This window comes from Saccopteryx leptura, chromosome 1, assembly GCF_036850995.1.
Source record: "Saccopteryx leptura isolate mSacLep1 chromosome 1, mSacLep1_pri_phased_curated, whole genome shotgun sequence".
In the NCBI taxonomy this organism is placed as follows: Eukaryota; Metazoa; Chordata; class Mammalia; order Chiroptera; family Emballonuridae; genus Saccopteryx; species Saccopteryx leptura.
Genome location: NC_089503.1, coordinates 81,661,982 through 81,674,741, shown reverse-complemented (window position 1 = coordinate 81,674,741; position 12,760 = coordinate 81,661,982). Strand labels below are relative to the sequence as shown.

At 43.3% G+C, this 12,760-nt stretch overlaps 1 protein-coding gene across 1 annotated transcript in view; it reads left to right on the top strand.

The window, feature by feature from the left end:
* MAML2 (mastermind like transcriptional coactivator 2) overlaps positions 1-12,760 on the top strand; it is a 352,070-nt gene that overhangs the window by 176,528 nt on the left and 162,782 nt on the right. The gene's annotated exons all lie outside the window — the stretch shown is intronic.

Genomic DNA, 12,760 nt, shown 5'->3' with positions numbered 1-12,760 from the left:
GCTCGACGATGCAACTTTGGAGTTTTCCCATTTCGCCTTTACCATTTGCTATGCTCCCAAAGAAGACTTGATTCTCCTGACACAGCAAATCTTATTTCCTTTTCTAAAAGTTCAGGCTGAGAAGTCGGTGTCTTAACTATAGCCTTTGCCAAATTCTATCTTTACCTGGGCATTTGAATAATATTTGTTCTAAATAAGAATTTGACTAGGACCTGGAGGGTCAATGGGGAGTCGTGACTTTGGCTAATTCGCCACATGGTCATCTCACTCCTGACCATTCTACCTAGAACCCGGTTGAATATTTTTTTTAAAAAATGGACAAATAAATTAGCACTTTGTAGATCTAGCCTCTAGTCAGCTAAAAGAAATCTGCTCTGATTTTAGGAGTAGCCTAGTCTACCTCTGGTCAGAGTTTTAGAGGAATCAGGAGTGGCGACTCGTGACAGCTCTGAACACTCTCCTAACTGCTCCTCAGGAGCCGACCTTCGAGAGAGGCCATGGCCGCTCTGGACTTCTCCTATGCCACACAGGAAAACCTAGACAGATGGTCAACCTGAGCAGCATCTTGCTTTCAGAGCCTGTCTCTGTGTGTGGGCCTGGTCACCCCAGGACCAACAAAACAAAGCTACAGAAAGACACCTGGGTGGTCCACAATGTTAGGGAAACCAACACATGTCAGCAGACTATAAGAATCAGGGCTCTTTCCTTTGTAAATAAACTATGATTTTTCACCAAACCTTGGCATACGTGGGATTCTGTAGCACTTCTTAGCCATGTAATTCATTTTAGCAGTAATCATATCCTCTCCTACAAACATGTTTTCTGTTTAGCCTTGCCTTCTCCACAGGAGTTGGAATATCTTGAGAACAGGAAATGTGATTTATATTTCTTTTGAATACTTAAAAACACAGCCCTGGAAACACAATAGATAATTCTCCTTGAACTGAATGAAATTGGAATGGTATACAAGAATTAGGGACCACCTCTGGAAATTTGAAATAGGCAATTTTAGAGCAAAAAAAGAAAAGAAAATACAATCTAAAATTATCATGCAGTAAATTTACAGAAGTTATGACCCACAGAGGTGAGCTAGAGAGCAAATACATAGTTCCTAAGCTTTTTATTTATTTGGATTATTTCAAATCTGTGAAACACATATACTAACTTTATCCATCTATCTCTCAATCTCTACATACATCAATATTAGATACCTTTATGTAGAGATTGAGAGATCATAGGTATAGATAAGTAAAATAGCCAATTACTTTCAAGAGTCAAATGTGTATAGCAAAAGATAACTTAAAAGGTAGTTGTTTTTAATTATTTTCATGCACAATGAGTGAGCATGTCATTCTTGTCAGTCGACTGACCAGCGATGGTGGGGAGAGCTAACGTTCAGTTCAACAGATGGCTGATGGTATTTTGCCAAAGCCCCATAGAGGTTCATGATAAAAATTATTCTCCTATCATAGCATTTGTCATTCCTCCACAGTCCACCAGTGGTTAGACAAAGGCTGATAAACAGTGCTTTAGATGTGCCATGAACAAAGGTTAGTGACATTGGATCAAGGTGTTTGGGAGAACTCCTGAACTTTGGACATTGAAGTACCAAGGAGGACAGACAGCCCCTCTCTCCACCAGGTGCCACTCCCTGTCAGTAATGAAGCTTGTGCTTCAGGACATCTGACTCACTCCTACACGGGTCTTTGCTTCTTGGAGTTTTGAAACTTCACCACATTCTCCAAATGACAGCTTCAAGAGATATACAAAACACAGAGTACTTATCAAATGCTTCTTGAAGTGTCTGGCTTTCTAGCACTTTCTTCTGTTGAATCACGACAATGCTGCCAGGAAAATCATTGGGACCCCCTCCCCAGGTACTGCTGTTAGGAATGCAGTGCCAAGTCTGCCCTGGCTGCCTGAAGGTGACATGGCTGGGGACTTTACAGCCACTGTAATTACAGAGTCCACCCACCACTGCAAGCAAGACGGAGAGCCAAGAGAACATCGAGTTTAGGCTCTGTCTAAAGGATTCTGTTGTGTTTTGTTTTTATTGCCTCATAATATTAAAGTTCCAGCATGGAGATGAAACATTATATAAAGAGACCTAGGTTTGCTTTCACTGTTAATTTATTTGTCAACCCCTCCCCCCCCAAAAAACGGGGAGAGTTGTTGTTATTTAATCTTCATACTTCTGGATGAACAGTGACCATTCTTTACCTCTTCTGGTCAAACTCTTAAGGTGGCTTTCAGAAATTGGTTAATATATCCTCAGATTACCCCTGTGAGGAAGTTAAGTATCCTTGTTTTTCTCGTTGGAAAAAATGAGGCACAGAAAGCTTAGGCAATCGCCCTAGCCTGTCAGGGATTGAAGCATGAGTTGTCACTGGGGAACCGATTTTCCCCCGGAGTCTTGGAGGGCGCTCTTGCCTTTCCGTTGGAGGGCAGTAATGCTCTCTGACCAGGCACAGCCATACAGGCGGTAAGAGCAAACCTCTCACTCAAGGAGGACATGGCTCTGAAACTACCCCAAAGATGCCTCTTTCCTGGCTGACAGTTAAGGCAAGTGACCTTCAGCTCAACTATAGAAAGTCCAAGTGACTAATTTAATGAACCTAGGGGTGTGAGGAGTGGAGGGGGAGGAGGCTGCTGCCGCCAAGAGCCAGCGTGAGCCATGTCCAGTCCATGCAGGGGGCTCGGGGTGAGGTGAGAGCAGAGGAATCAGAAGAAAACAAGCCCCTCTGTGTGGTGAAGGCAGAGTCTGACCATGTGGACAGATGGAAGCCCTGGGTTTCAGAGGCGAAGCATGTTAGCCAACCAGGAGCATTTCCTGTCCGCAGAGAGGCAGAGGGCCAATTCTTCGATGAGCTGGAAATAGGAACTAGCAGGGGGTAGTCAGCATAACCCTTTCTCTCCGTGGGTTTTATATAGTGAAGGGAGGGAGCTTGTTATGTCAGCGATCCCGGGAGCTTGTTTATGTGCTGTGTTTTCTTTTATGTTTCCTCTTGTAATACTTGATGGTACTTGATCCACAGAGGCCACATTGCAGTTATGTCTCAGACATCCATCAGCCAAGAGCCATTGTTCCGGCTGCAATCATTCTGCCAGGCTGTGTGGCTGGGTATGTTTAGATCATGACCAAGTTCACTATGCCTCTGCCTCTCAATGTACATGTTCTAGGAGAGTGGGAGAGTGGGAGGGGGCGGGTAAGAATGGATGGTTCCTTCTCATTCCTTTGCTCTAAAGAAATGACTGCACCCCAGTCAGCATTCCTCACTGAATAGCCTCATGTGCACAAAGCCCTGTTCTAAATGACATGGAGGTGACAACTAAACATTGGATCAGAGCGTTCTGTTTAGTCAGGGATTTTTCAAATCTGTTTTCTTATTGGATCGTTACAACCCTGTGAGGTGGGTGGTATTGATTAGAGGAAAATGAGGCTCAGAGAGTCGCATGCGGTCTCATAACAGAAAGTTCAACCCTGCTCTAAAAGACCATTTGAAGGAGCATGACCAGCGAGAAGGCAGGGTGAACTCAAGATTTCTCTGGGCCCTGCCAGCATTCCCACGACGGTTTCCTTGGTAGGCATCTAATCTGACTACCCTCTCTCTATCCACCCCTTCTCACTCAGACGGGAACTAACCTTTGCTGGAGCTTCTAAGGGAGCCCAATAGACAAGCATCCCTCCTGAGCTGCAAACAGATTGAGAAGCGTCAAGGTTATTAGTAAGAAAGGAATAAAGTGAGAGACGCAGCCTCGTGCCCACTGGACTCCCGAGTTAGGCAGACCTCTCTACCCAGTCTTGGGCGCCAGCAAGGGCCTGCGCAGTGAACCTGACCTCCTGGAGACGCAGTGGCTGCTTGCTGCGCTCAGGCCACGCCCAGGAGAAAGGGGAGGAGCAGGACCCAGCACTTCTCTGGCAGGGTGGGTGGGGGCCAAGGGATCCGAGTGTTCCAGCTCTTCGCGCTGCACAGACACCAGGCAGTGTCCTCCGGAGTGATGAAAAGTCACTTCACCTAATGCTTCCTCTGGGATATCTTACCTGAAACTTGAAGAATAGGTCAAAGTACCCTTTCTGCTCCTTCACAGCACTCTCTGCCTGTTACCATCTTGTCACACGTAATCCTGAATTATAACTTACTCTTCAGGCATCTCTCTCCCGCAAAGGACTGTGCCCTCTAAGTGCATGTCGTGGATTGTTTCATCATTTTATCCACAGTGCCTGGCACCTAGCAGCTAGCGATGAGAGTTTGTTGACCCGAACTGAGGAATTAAACCTCTTTACCAACCAGTACTGAAAAGACTTTGTTGTTGGGTGGTCTCAGAAACTTCTGACATGTTTTTCTAAGTGTTCATTTACAAAGTCAGGATAAGCACTGATAAGACATAGTGCTAGAAGTTTTAAAGAAAAAAAAAACCCACTGTAATATGTAGATAAAAGCTGCAGAGGCCATTGGCAGCTGATCCTATTTAGCAAAACGAACCTGTGGAATGGCATAAGAGAGATATCTGTGGGAGCAGCAGTGTTTAGAGTGTATGTGCTCTTTGTTAATTACAAACGTGTTGCCGGTGATGGATCAATCTAAGATTTAATAGGGAGCCCTCTAACTGCATTCATCACAATGAAGTACTACTCAAAGCTGGAGCGCTAGAGCAGCAGCAGCACCTAAAAGCTTGCTAAAGATGCAAATTCTCAGACCCCCATCCCTTACCTCCTGGATGGAGATCTTGGAGGGGGTGTCCAGGAAGCCGAGACATGCCCTCCAGGTAACTCTTAGCCATGTTAACATTCAACAACTAGTGTTGCAATGCACCTTCTTCTTTAGCATAGAAAGAACAGCTTTGCAGGGCCAAGGAAAATAATAGTAAGAATTCACATATTTGGCGATTTGTTGTTTTAAACACCGTGAGTGCATTATCTCCTTTATTCCTTGCAAAAGTCTGGAGAAATGGTGACTATAAATTTCATTTTATAGATGAACAAACTGAGAAACAAGGCCAGGAAGAGGGTGAGGCAAGCAAGGCTGTCTCCTTGGGAGAGAAATTGAAGCAGGTGCCCAAACACCTCAGTAATTAAAATCAATAATATGTTAATTATTAATATTTTTCAGTCAAAATCAATGCTAATAAATTCATGATGACCAGAATTTCCAATAAAAACCCAACAGGTGTATGGTTCTAATAACTTGCCAGGATGATACAGTGGGTAAGAACAGAGTAAAGACTCGAGCCTCGTTAGATCGATTCCAGAGGCCACCTGCTCAACCACCATGCTATGGACGACCTGTCAACTAATATCACCACATTTTGAAGGGAGGTCCAGCCCTAAGTGCAAGCATCATTTGGGTCTAAAAGATCCCTAGGTTTTCTGAATTCACGCAAAACAGCAACAACAAAATCTAAAAACAGAAGCAAAAGCTTTAGATGGGGGCTTTGCCTGTGTTTGAACTTAAGTATGAAACAGGAAGATGTCCAAAGCTTCCTCTCAACTTTTCTTCTGGCTGGCTCCTGTTGGGACAGTCAGTGGGTAGAACTACCCTGCGTTCTGGCTGTAGGACTACGATAATTAAAATTGCTTAATATAAGTGCCATGCCCTTCTTGGTCCCTTCATTGGAGAGGTGGATTGAGCATTTTACCTTCAATCTGTGAGATTCCAGCAGGCAGGCAAGCTGCTGGCCTTGAGGGTTTGTCATTGAGAGCTGGTCACCTAGAATGCCCCAACATGTTTGAGCTGCATTGTTAAACTACATTGGTATTCTCCCAGCAAAACTCCTCTCCTTTTACCGAATCAGCATTCTGTGAACAAGATATTTCTAGCCTGAAAGCATTGCATGTTTCTGCTGCAGCCGCCATGATGCTTTCTCACTTTATACAAATTGCCTCTAAGGAATACTTCTAGTAAACGTGTTCATGTGTCAGAAGACTGAAACATAGCTAGTTACAAGTGCTACAAGATACGTTAAAGGAAAGGATCAAAGGGCTTACAGCTAGCTCCCACTTCCCTCTCTTTAGTTGAAAGAGAGAAAGGGATGTGTTTTATACACCTAGAATTCTTGCCAACCATTGTACTCTATGATATTTAAGGTAAGTGGGAGTAATAACGTCTAACACTTAGATATTTGCACAGAACTTCAAATAGCTGGTCAGTTTCTCTGTCCACTATATGTTTTGGTAGCTATTATATTTTGGGGTAGGTTATGTTTCAGACTTGTAATTTCAACCCAGTGGGAGTCATTTCTTGGAAGTTGAAAAATGAGTACTGAATGAGTTTGCCTTTTGTTAGCTCTTGACAGCAATATATGCTTAATCTTTTTCACCTTTTGAGGACAAACATGTTCTTTCAATAATTTATTTATCCTAGCAACATGGACAAAGGACCTATTAACTAGACTCATGAGGGACAGTTATACGGGTAAGCTATATTGTCTAGCAGGGGTTCCCAAACTTTTTACACAGGGGGCCAGTTCACTGTCCCTCAGACCATTGGAGGGCCACCACATACAGTGCTTCTCTCACTGACCACCAATGAAAGAGGTGCCCCTTCCGGAAGTGCGGCAGGGGCCGGATAAATGGCCTCAGGGGGCCGCATGCGGCCTGCGGGCCGTAGCTTGGGGATGCCTGGCAGACTACTAACAATCAGAAATGTACCTGATAACTGTACTGCCAGGTGAGACAAACTAAGAAGAAATAGTCTAAATACATTGGACATTCTGAAGTGAAAGAGACACACCTGGGAAGAAGCTAGAAGGATGCTGCATTTTAGCTCAGCCCAGTGGGTCAGGAAAATTATAATAAATCAAAAGCGCTTGAAGTGAGGACATCAGTAATAAAGGCAAGGGGGTGGAGAAGGCTGGATGGAACTCTTCTAGGGAAGGTGGGAAAGAACTAGAAATTAGGTGAGGACTCTTGAATCCTACTCAGGACGCACAGGGCACTGCTCAGGTTTTGCTTTCAGCAGTGATGGAGTGTACGTGGAGCTCTACTTTTTAGCAGTGCCTTTCAGACTTCAGTGGGCATTCAAATCACCAAGGACTTTTGTTAAAATGCAGATTCAGACTCACTAGGTCTAAGGAACGACTTGAGAGTCTGCATTTCTAAGAAACTTCCAGGTGATACCAGTGCTGCTGGACTACAGGACATGATTTTAGTAGGCAGGTGCTAGAAATATGTTATAATGGGAGATAAATCGGAGTGGAGGAAGCCTGGTTGCTGTGAGACAAGGCTTACCACCAGGGGTCCCCAAGCTTTTTACACAGGGGGCCAGTTCACTGTCCCACAGACCGTTGGAGGGCCACTACATACAGTGCTCCTCTCACTGACCACCAATGAAAGAGGTGCCCCTTCCAGAAGTGCAGCAGGGGGCCGGACAAATGGCCTCAGGGGGCCGCATGCGGCCCGCTGGCCGTAGTTTGGGGACGCCTGGAGGCTAGCAAAAGGTAACTAGAACTAGAGAAGAGGCACATCTGGTAGAAGGCATATTTGCAGGGCTTGACAGCTACCTGGTGTGGAGTGAGGGGGAGTGGGAGCCAGCATGAACCTTCAGACCCTCAGATGTGGGTGTGGGCACTGGGAGCATGCCCCTTCCCTAACCCTTTGTGCTCTTGTCATCCTGAACTACATACAGGTCCTTAGAGTTGCCAGGCTATCTGTCTGGGCTTGCGTCGTGTTGCTGGTTCTGAAAGAAATGCCGGTGTCTCTCTATCTCGTCACCGGGCCAATTCCTACAGAACCCCCAGACTCAAGTCTGGTGTTACCTCTTCCTGGATGTCTTCCTGGTGCCCTCAATCACTCTCTGTCCCCAGGATTAGGTATCCCTTGTATGTGCTCCCAAGACATCTTGTGAGGTCTCATATCGAAACTCTGTGTAGTCAAATTACATACCTGTCATTGACTCTGCTTCTTGCGAACAGGAATTCTCTTTTTCAGCTTTGTGACCCCAGTGTTCCAACACAGTAGAGATTCAGTCAGTGTTTGATGAATGGATGAGTCATGAGGAGGAACAAAGCTTTTTTCGCTATGGCTTTGTTTTTTGTCATTGCTGGTAAGCTAGCAACATAGAAAGGAAGTTGGTTAGACATTGAATTTACTTGAGTTTGGTACATGGTCGTTTTGAGGTGCAGAATACCGAGGTGAAGATGTTAAAAAAGTAGTTAGAAATTTCAGAATGCAACTTAGAAGACAATTGAGGACTGGCTACAATGACTTGGAAGCCATATGCATGGAGGTGACAGTTAGGAACATGGTACAGGATCAAAAAATGGCAGAGGAAGGAACAGACAGGCAGACACAGGGACAGACAAAGGGAGAGAGACAGTCAACAGAGCAGAGACACCAAGAATGAGACAGAAAGCAGACAGGGACAGACAGATGTAGACTGAAAACAACAACTTTATCCTTCCCTTTTGAAGATCTTTCTGTGACACCCGACGTGAGGCCTATTATTGGGTCACATGTCACAATGTCAGGGCAGAGCTAGCTGTAGAGGACTTTAGGAGCCAGCAAGAAGAGCCTTAAGAAGTTTGAGATGCCCACGCCTAAGAATCAGGCCTAAGGGTGAAGTACAGATTCACAAGCTGGCTTCACATTCATACTCTACAGGCCTGTTTTATGCCTTTCCAGCTTTCTGCCTGGATAGAGTTCCATTCATCCAAATATAAATGAACTTGAAGTTTGGTCTCAACTCCTCTGCCCTTTGCTTCCCAAATCGCTTGGTGAGATAATCACACACACACACACACATGCACATTACTATGTTCTGTTTTCTTGTTGTTTGTTTTTAAAAATCAGGTAGCCTAAATATATAAATATTTTAGAATTATAATACTTTTCAGGCTAGAAGGTCATTTCCCCCTTACAAGAGGACCCCCAACATTTCATCCAGAGCAGTACACTAAACATAAAGAAGTATACAACTGCTGGGCATCCCTCAAATCCTAGCATGAGTCGGCACCTACAAGGCCCTCAGACAGAATGATCACATCCAGGCTTTTTTCCTTTGTTGCCCAAAGCAGCATTTTAACAGACTTCTATTGTGTTTTGTCCATTCAGTTCACTTAGAGGGTGACATTTTGCCCTCAAATTCATATGCGTAGTTGCTCTTAGAGGCTTTTGGAGCTACATGCCTGACAAAATCAGACCTTCTGTTTTATCTGAAACAACCCCCCAAACAAAATCACTGAATCTGAAGGAACAGAACAATTCTTTATGTACATGGGAGACAGGCAGACAAAGCCCAATAAAACTGAAGAAAGAAAGAGACATGGCGATGATTTGTTTTTCATAATTACTTATTCAACGTGGAAAGGAACAGAGGAAGAAGGTTTCTTTTAACATGTCTTGACGTGACGGATGAGGTGTGTTCGTCATGTGTGTGCAGGAGCAATGAATGTAAGGCAGTCTTTTTAAAGGGGGTGCTTCACGTTGGGTGGAGTTGCATTTCTATCTGGAACACTGGAGATAAACGTTCAGCGTTTTACTCCTCATTGTCATTACGCTTGAAGCCCCACACTGCTCTTTCCGAGTGGCAGGTGATGTGACTAGCATGCATCAGACCTTTCTTTCTATGTCTCATAGCAAAAACAATCCCCCTTTCAAGACACAATGTAAGAGTACCTGAAATGCATGTTTTCCTCCTAACAATATCCCCCAAATGTGTATTTGGTAGATTTGGAAATCACACAGCAAAAAACCTACATCATCTCCAAGTTACTTTCCCTTCCTGGTAACCCAGTCACACAGTTTTCTTTGATGCAAAACTTGCTCAAGGATAGTCCCAGCCAGAAACCAAGCAAAGAAAGAAAAAAGGAAAGTTTTAGCTAAATTGGCTTTGCTTCTTCACTTATGTGCAACGAATAAACAAACATTTTCTACCTCAAATACACAGCCTTTGCTCAAGGCAGAGTTGAATCTAACAGATTCTGACTTGAGCTATAGAAATAATAAACTGGATCTGTAATTTGGAAAAAGAGAAACTAACAATATAACTTTTCACATGTCTGATTAGGGAAGGGTTTAATACATTCATGAATCATTTCCTAATGCTATTATGAATTCAAGGATAAAAAAAATTTTTAAGGTAAGTGCAGGAAATGTAAAAATAAGGGTATGTCATAAACTTTTATGTCTTCATGTTACCATCACATGATGACTTAGCTTGTTTTCTAAACCACACAAATTAAAAATCTGGGATTTGACTTGTGGTGGCACAGTGGATAAAGCATCAGCCTGGAACACTGAGGTCACTGGTTCAAAACCCTGGGCTTACCTAGTCAAGGCACATATGGGAGTTGATGCTTCCTGCTTCTCCCCCCTTCTCTTTTTCTCTCTCTCTCTCCCTCTCTCCTCCTCTCCCCTCTCTAAAATGAGTAAATAAATAAAAAAATTTTAAAGCATTTGAAAAAAAAGTAAACTTTGAGGGTACCTGGGAGTTTACAGTCCACATGATTCATTTTATAGGAAATGAAGGATAGACCAGGAAAGTTTAGTCATGTAGCATATGTATTATCCTTTCTTCACTCATGCATGCAATGATTACTTATTATAGTCTTTAAATATTTTTAATTTCTAAAACAGATTTCCTTTTTCAATTCTACACCTACAATGAAGAAGTTTGACATGAACTCCTAGGTGTATGTTCTATAAATGGTTTTAGAATAAAGACTAGATAAGATATGATCCCTACCGCCAACTTGGACTTGGTGAACATGTTAAGGACACTACTCTTTTAGGGATTCTTGCTGTATTGGCCAAGAGTTTGCTTAAAGGCTTTCTATCACTGTAAAAAAAATAGAGGACTGGATGAAGAAGATGGGGCACATATACACCATGGTATACTATTCAGCTAGGAGAAATGATGACATCAGATCACTTGCAGTGGAATGGTGGAGTCTTGGTAGCATTGTGTGGGGTGAAATGGGCGAATCAGAAAAAAACAGGAACTGCAGGATTCCATACATTGGTGGGACATAGAAGCGAGACTAAGAGGCATGGACGAGAGTGTGGTGGTTACGGGGCGTGGGGGGAGGGAAGGAGGGAGAGGGGGAGGGGGAGGGGTACAGAGAGAACTGGATGGAGGGTGGTGGAGGACGATCTCTCTTCGGGTGATGGGTATGCAACAGAACTAAATGACAAGATAACCTGGAAATGTTTTCTTTGAATGTATGTACCCTGATTTATTGATGTCACCCCATTAAAATAAAAATTTATTTAAAAAAAAAAAAGATATGATCCCTACCCTTGAGTAACCCAAAGGTAGAATTTAAGTATCACAATCCCTAGGAGACCAAGCAGCCTTTCCTTTTAAAGTGGATTGAAAATCATCCATATTTTTGTGACCTTACTAAACGTCACCATGTTTGTATGTGACTGCTCTGACTGCAATCCTTCACATTTATTTATGTCTACAATTTTGATAAACCCTACCCATCATGATTTCATCAAGACAGTCCCTTTTATAGACTAAGAGACTAAGTCTCAGGGTTAGAGTTACAAATGGCAGGTTCCAGAGCTCATGAGGGAAGGAAACGAGAGCAGAACCCACCTCACTTAACTCCAGAACCTGAATTCCTTCCACTATGCCAAGCAATTGAAAATTCCCAACTTCTCTTCTCTTTCCTGAAAAAATCACAAGGCAGCAAGATGCTATCTGGCCTATTACTGTAAATATTTTAGCATTTAAATAAGGAGGAGGAATAAAGGGAGAAAAATGTTTCTGTAGAGATTGTTTACAGTGATAGGAGAGTTCTTGGTCTCCATCCAAAGATCTTCAGCATTTAATGAGACCATTGTCCACAAGTTGGTGCAGGGTGTAGCAATGAGGTGGTAGCTGTTTGGCTACTCTCCGTCTCCTGAAAGGTCTCCAGGGTGCAAACAGAAAGCAGGGCTCAGTACAGACAGAAGCAATGCTCTGGTCCTGGCTGAGCCTCGGTTGACCATCTTTAAAATGAGGATAGTAGTTCCTGTTTTGCTCATCACTCCTAGTGATTGTTTTTGGGAAGCTAGTGAGTTGTTAATACAGTGACAACTCCTTGAAAACCATCCAGATTACATGCCATACAAATGTAAGGGATTGTGATTAACATTATTAACCACAGAGATTCCCTAGCAGCGAGAAAACAAGGGAATTAAAAAAATACGGTACATTGGAAGTTTGTTAGAGCAGGCTTCACTCTAAATTGCAATGACTTCCTCAATCATTTTTTTTTTTTTTGACTCAAAAATGGGACAACTAAAATTTATTCCACAAGTTTAAGAATAAAACAAATGGGCCTGACCTGTGGTGGCGCAGTGGATAAAGCGTCGCCCTGGAAATGCTGAGGTTGCCGGTTTGAAACCCTGGGCTTGCCTGGTCAAGGCACATATGGGAGTTGATGCTTCCAGCTCCTCCCCTCTTCTCTCTCTCTGTTTCTCTCTCTCCCTCTCTCTCTCCTCTCTAAAAATGAATAAATAAAATTTAAAAAAAAAACTTAAAAAAAAATACAGCCCTCTAATTTAAAAAAAAAAAAAAAAAAAAAAAAAAGAATAAAACAAATGGTGTGTGAAAGACCTAGAGTAATCTTTGGTAGCTGTCTGGCCCCTTTTCCCAAACTGCCAGTGAGGAAGCCTCCCTCACCAGCTAGCCTGTCAGGTGATCCCGAATGGGAGAGCAAGGCTTCTTATTCGTTATCATCTCTGTCATTCTCAGTTTATTCCACTTCCTCTCATTCCACCAAAAAAATAGAGGTATTCATCAGATAGCGAGTCCAGGGCTCCCTCTGTTCA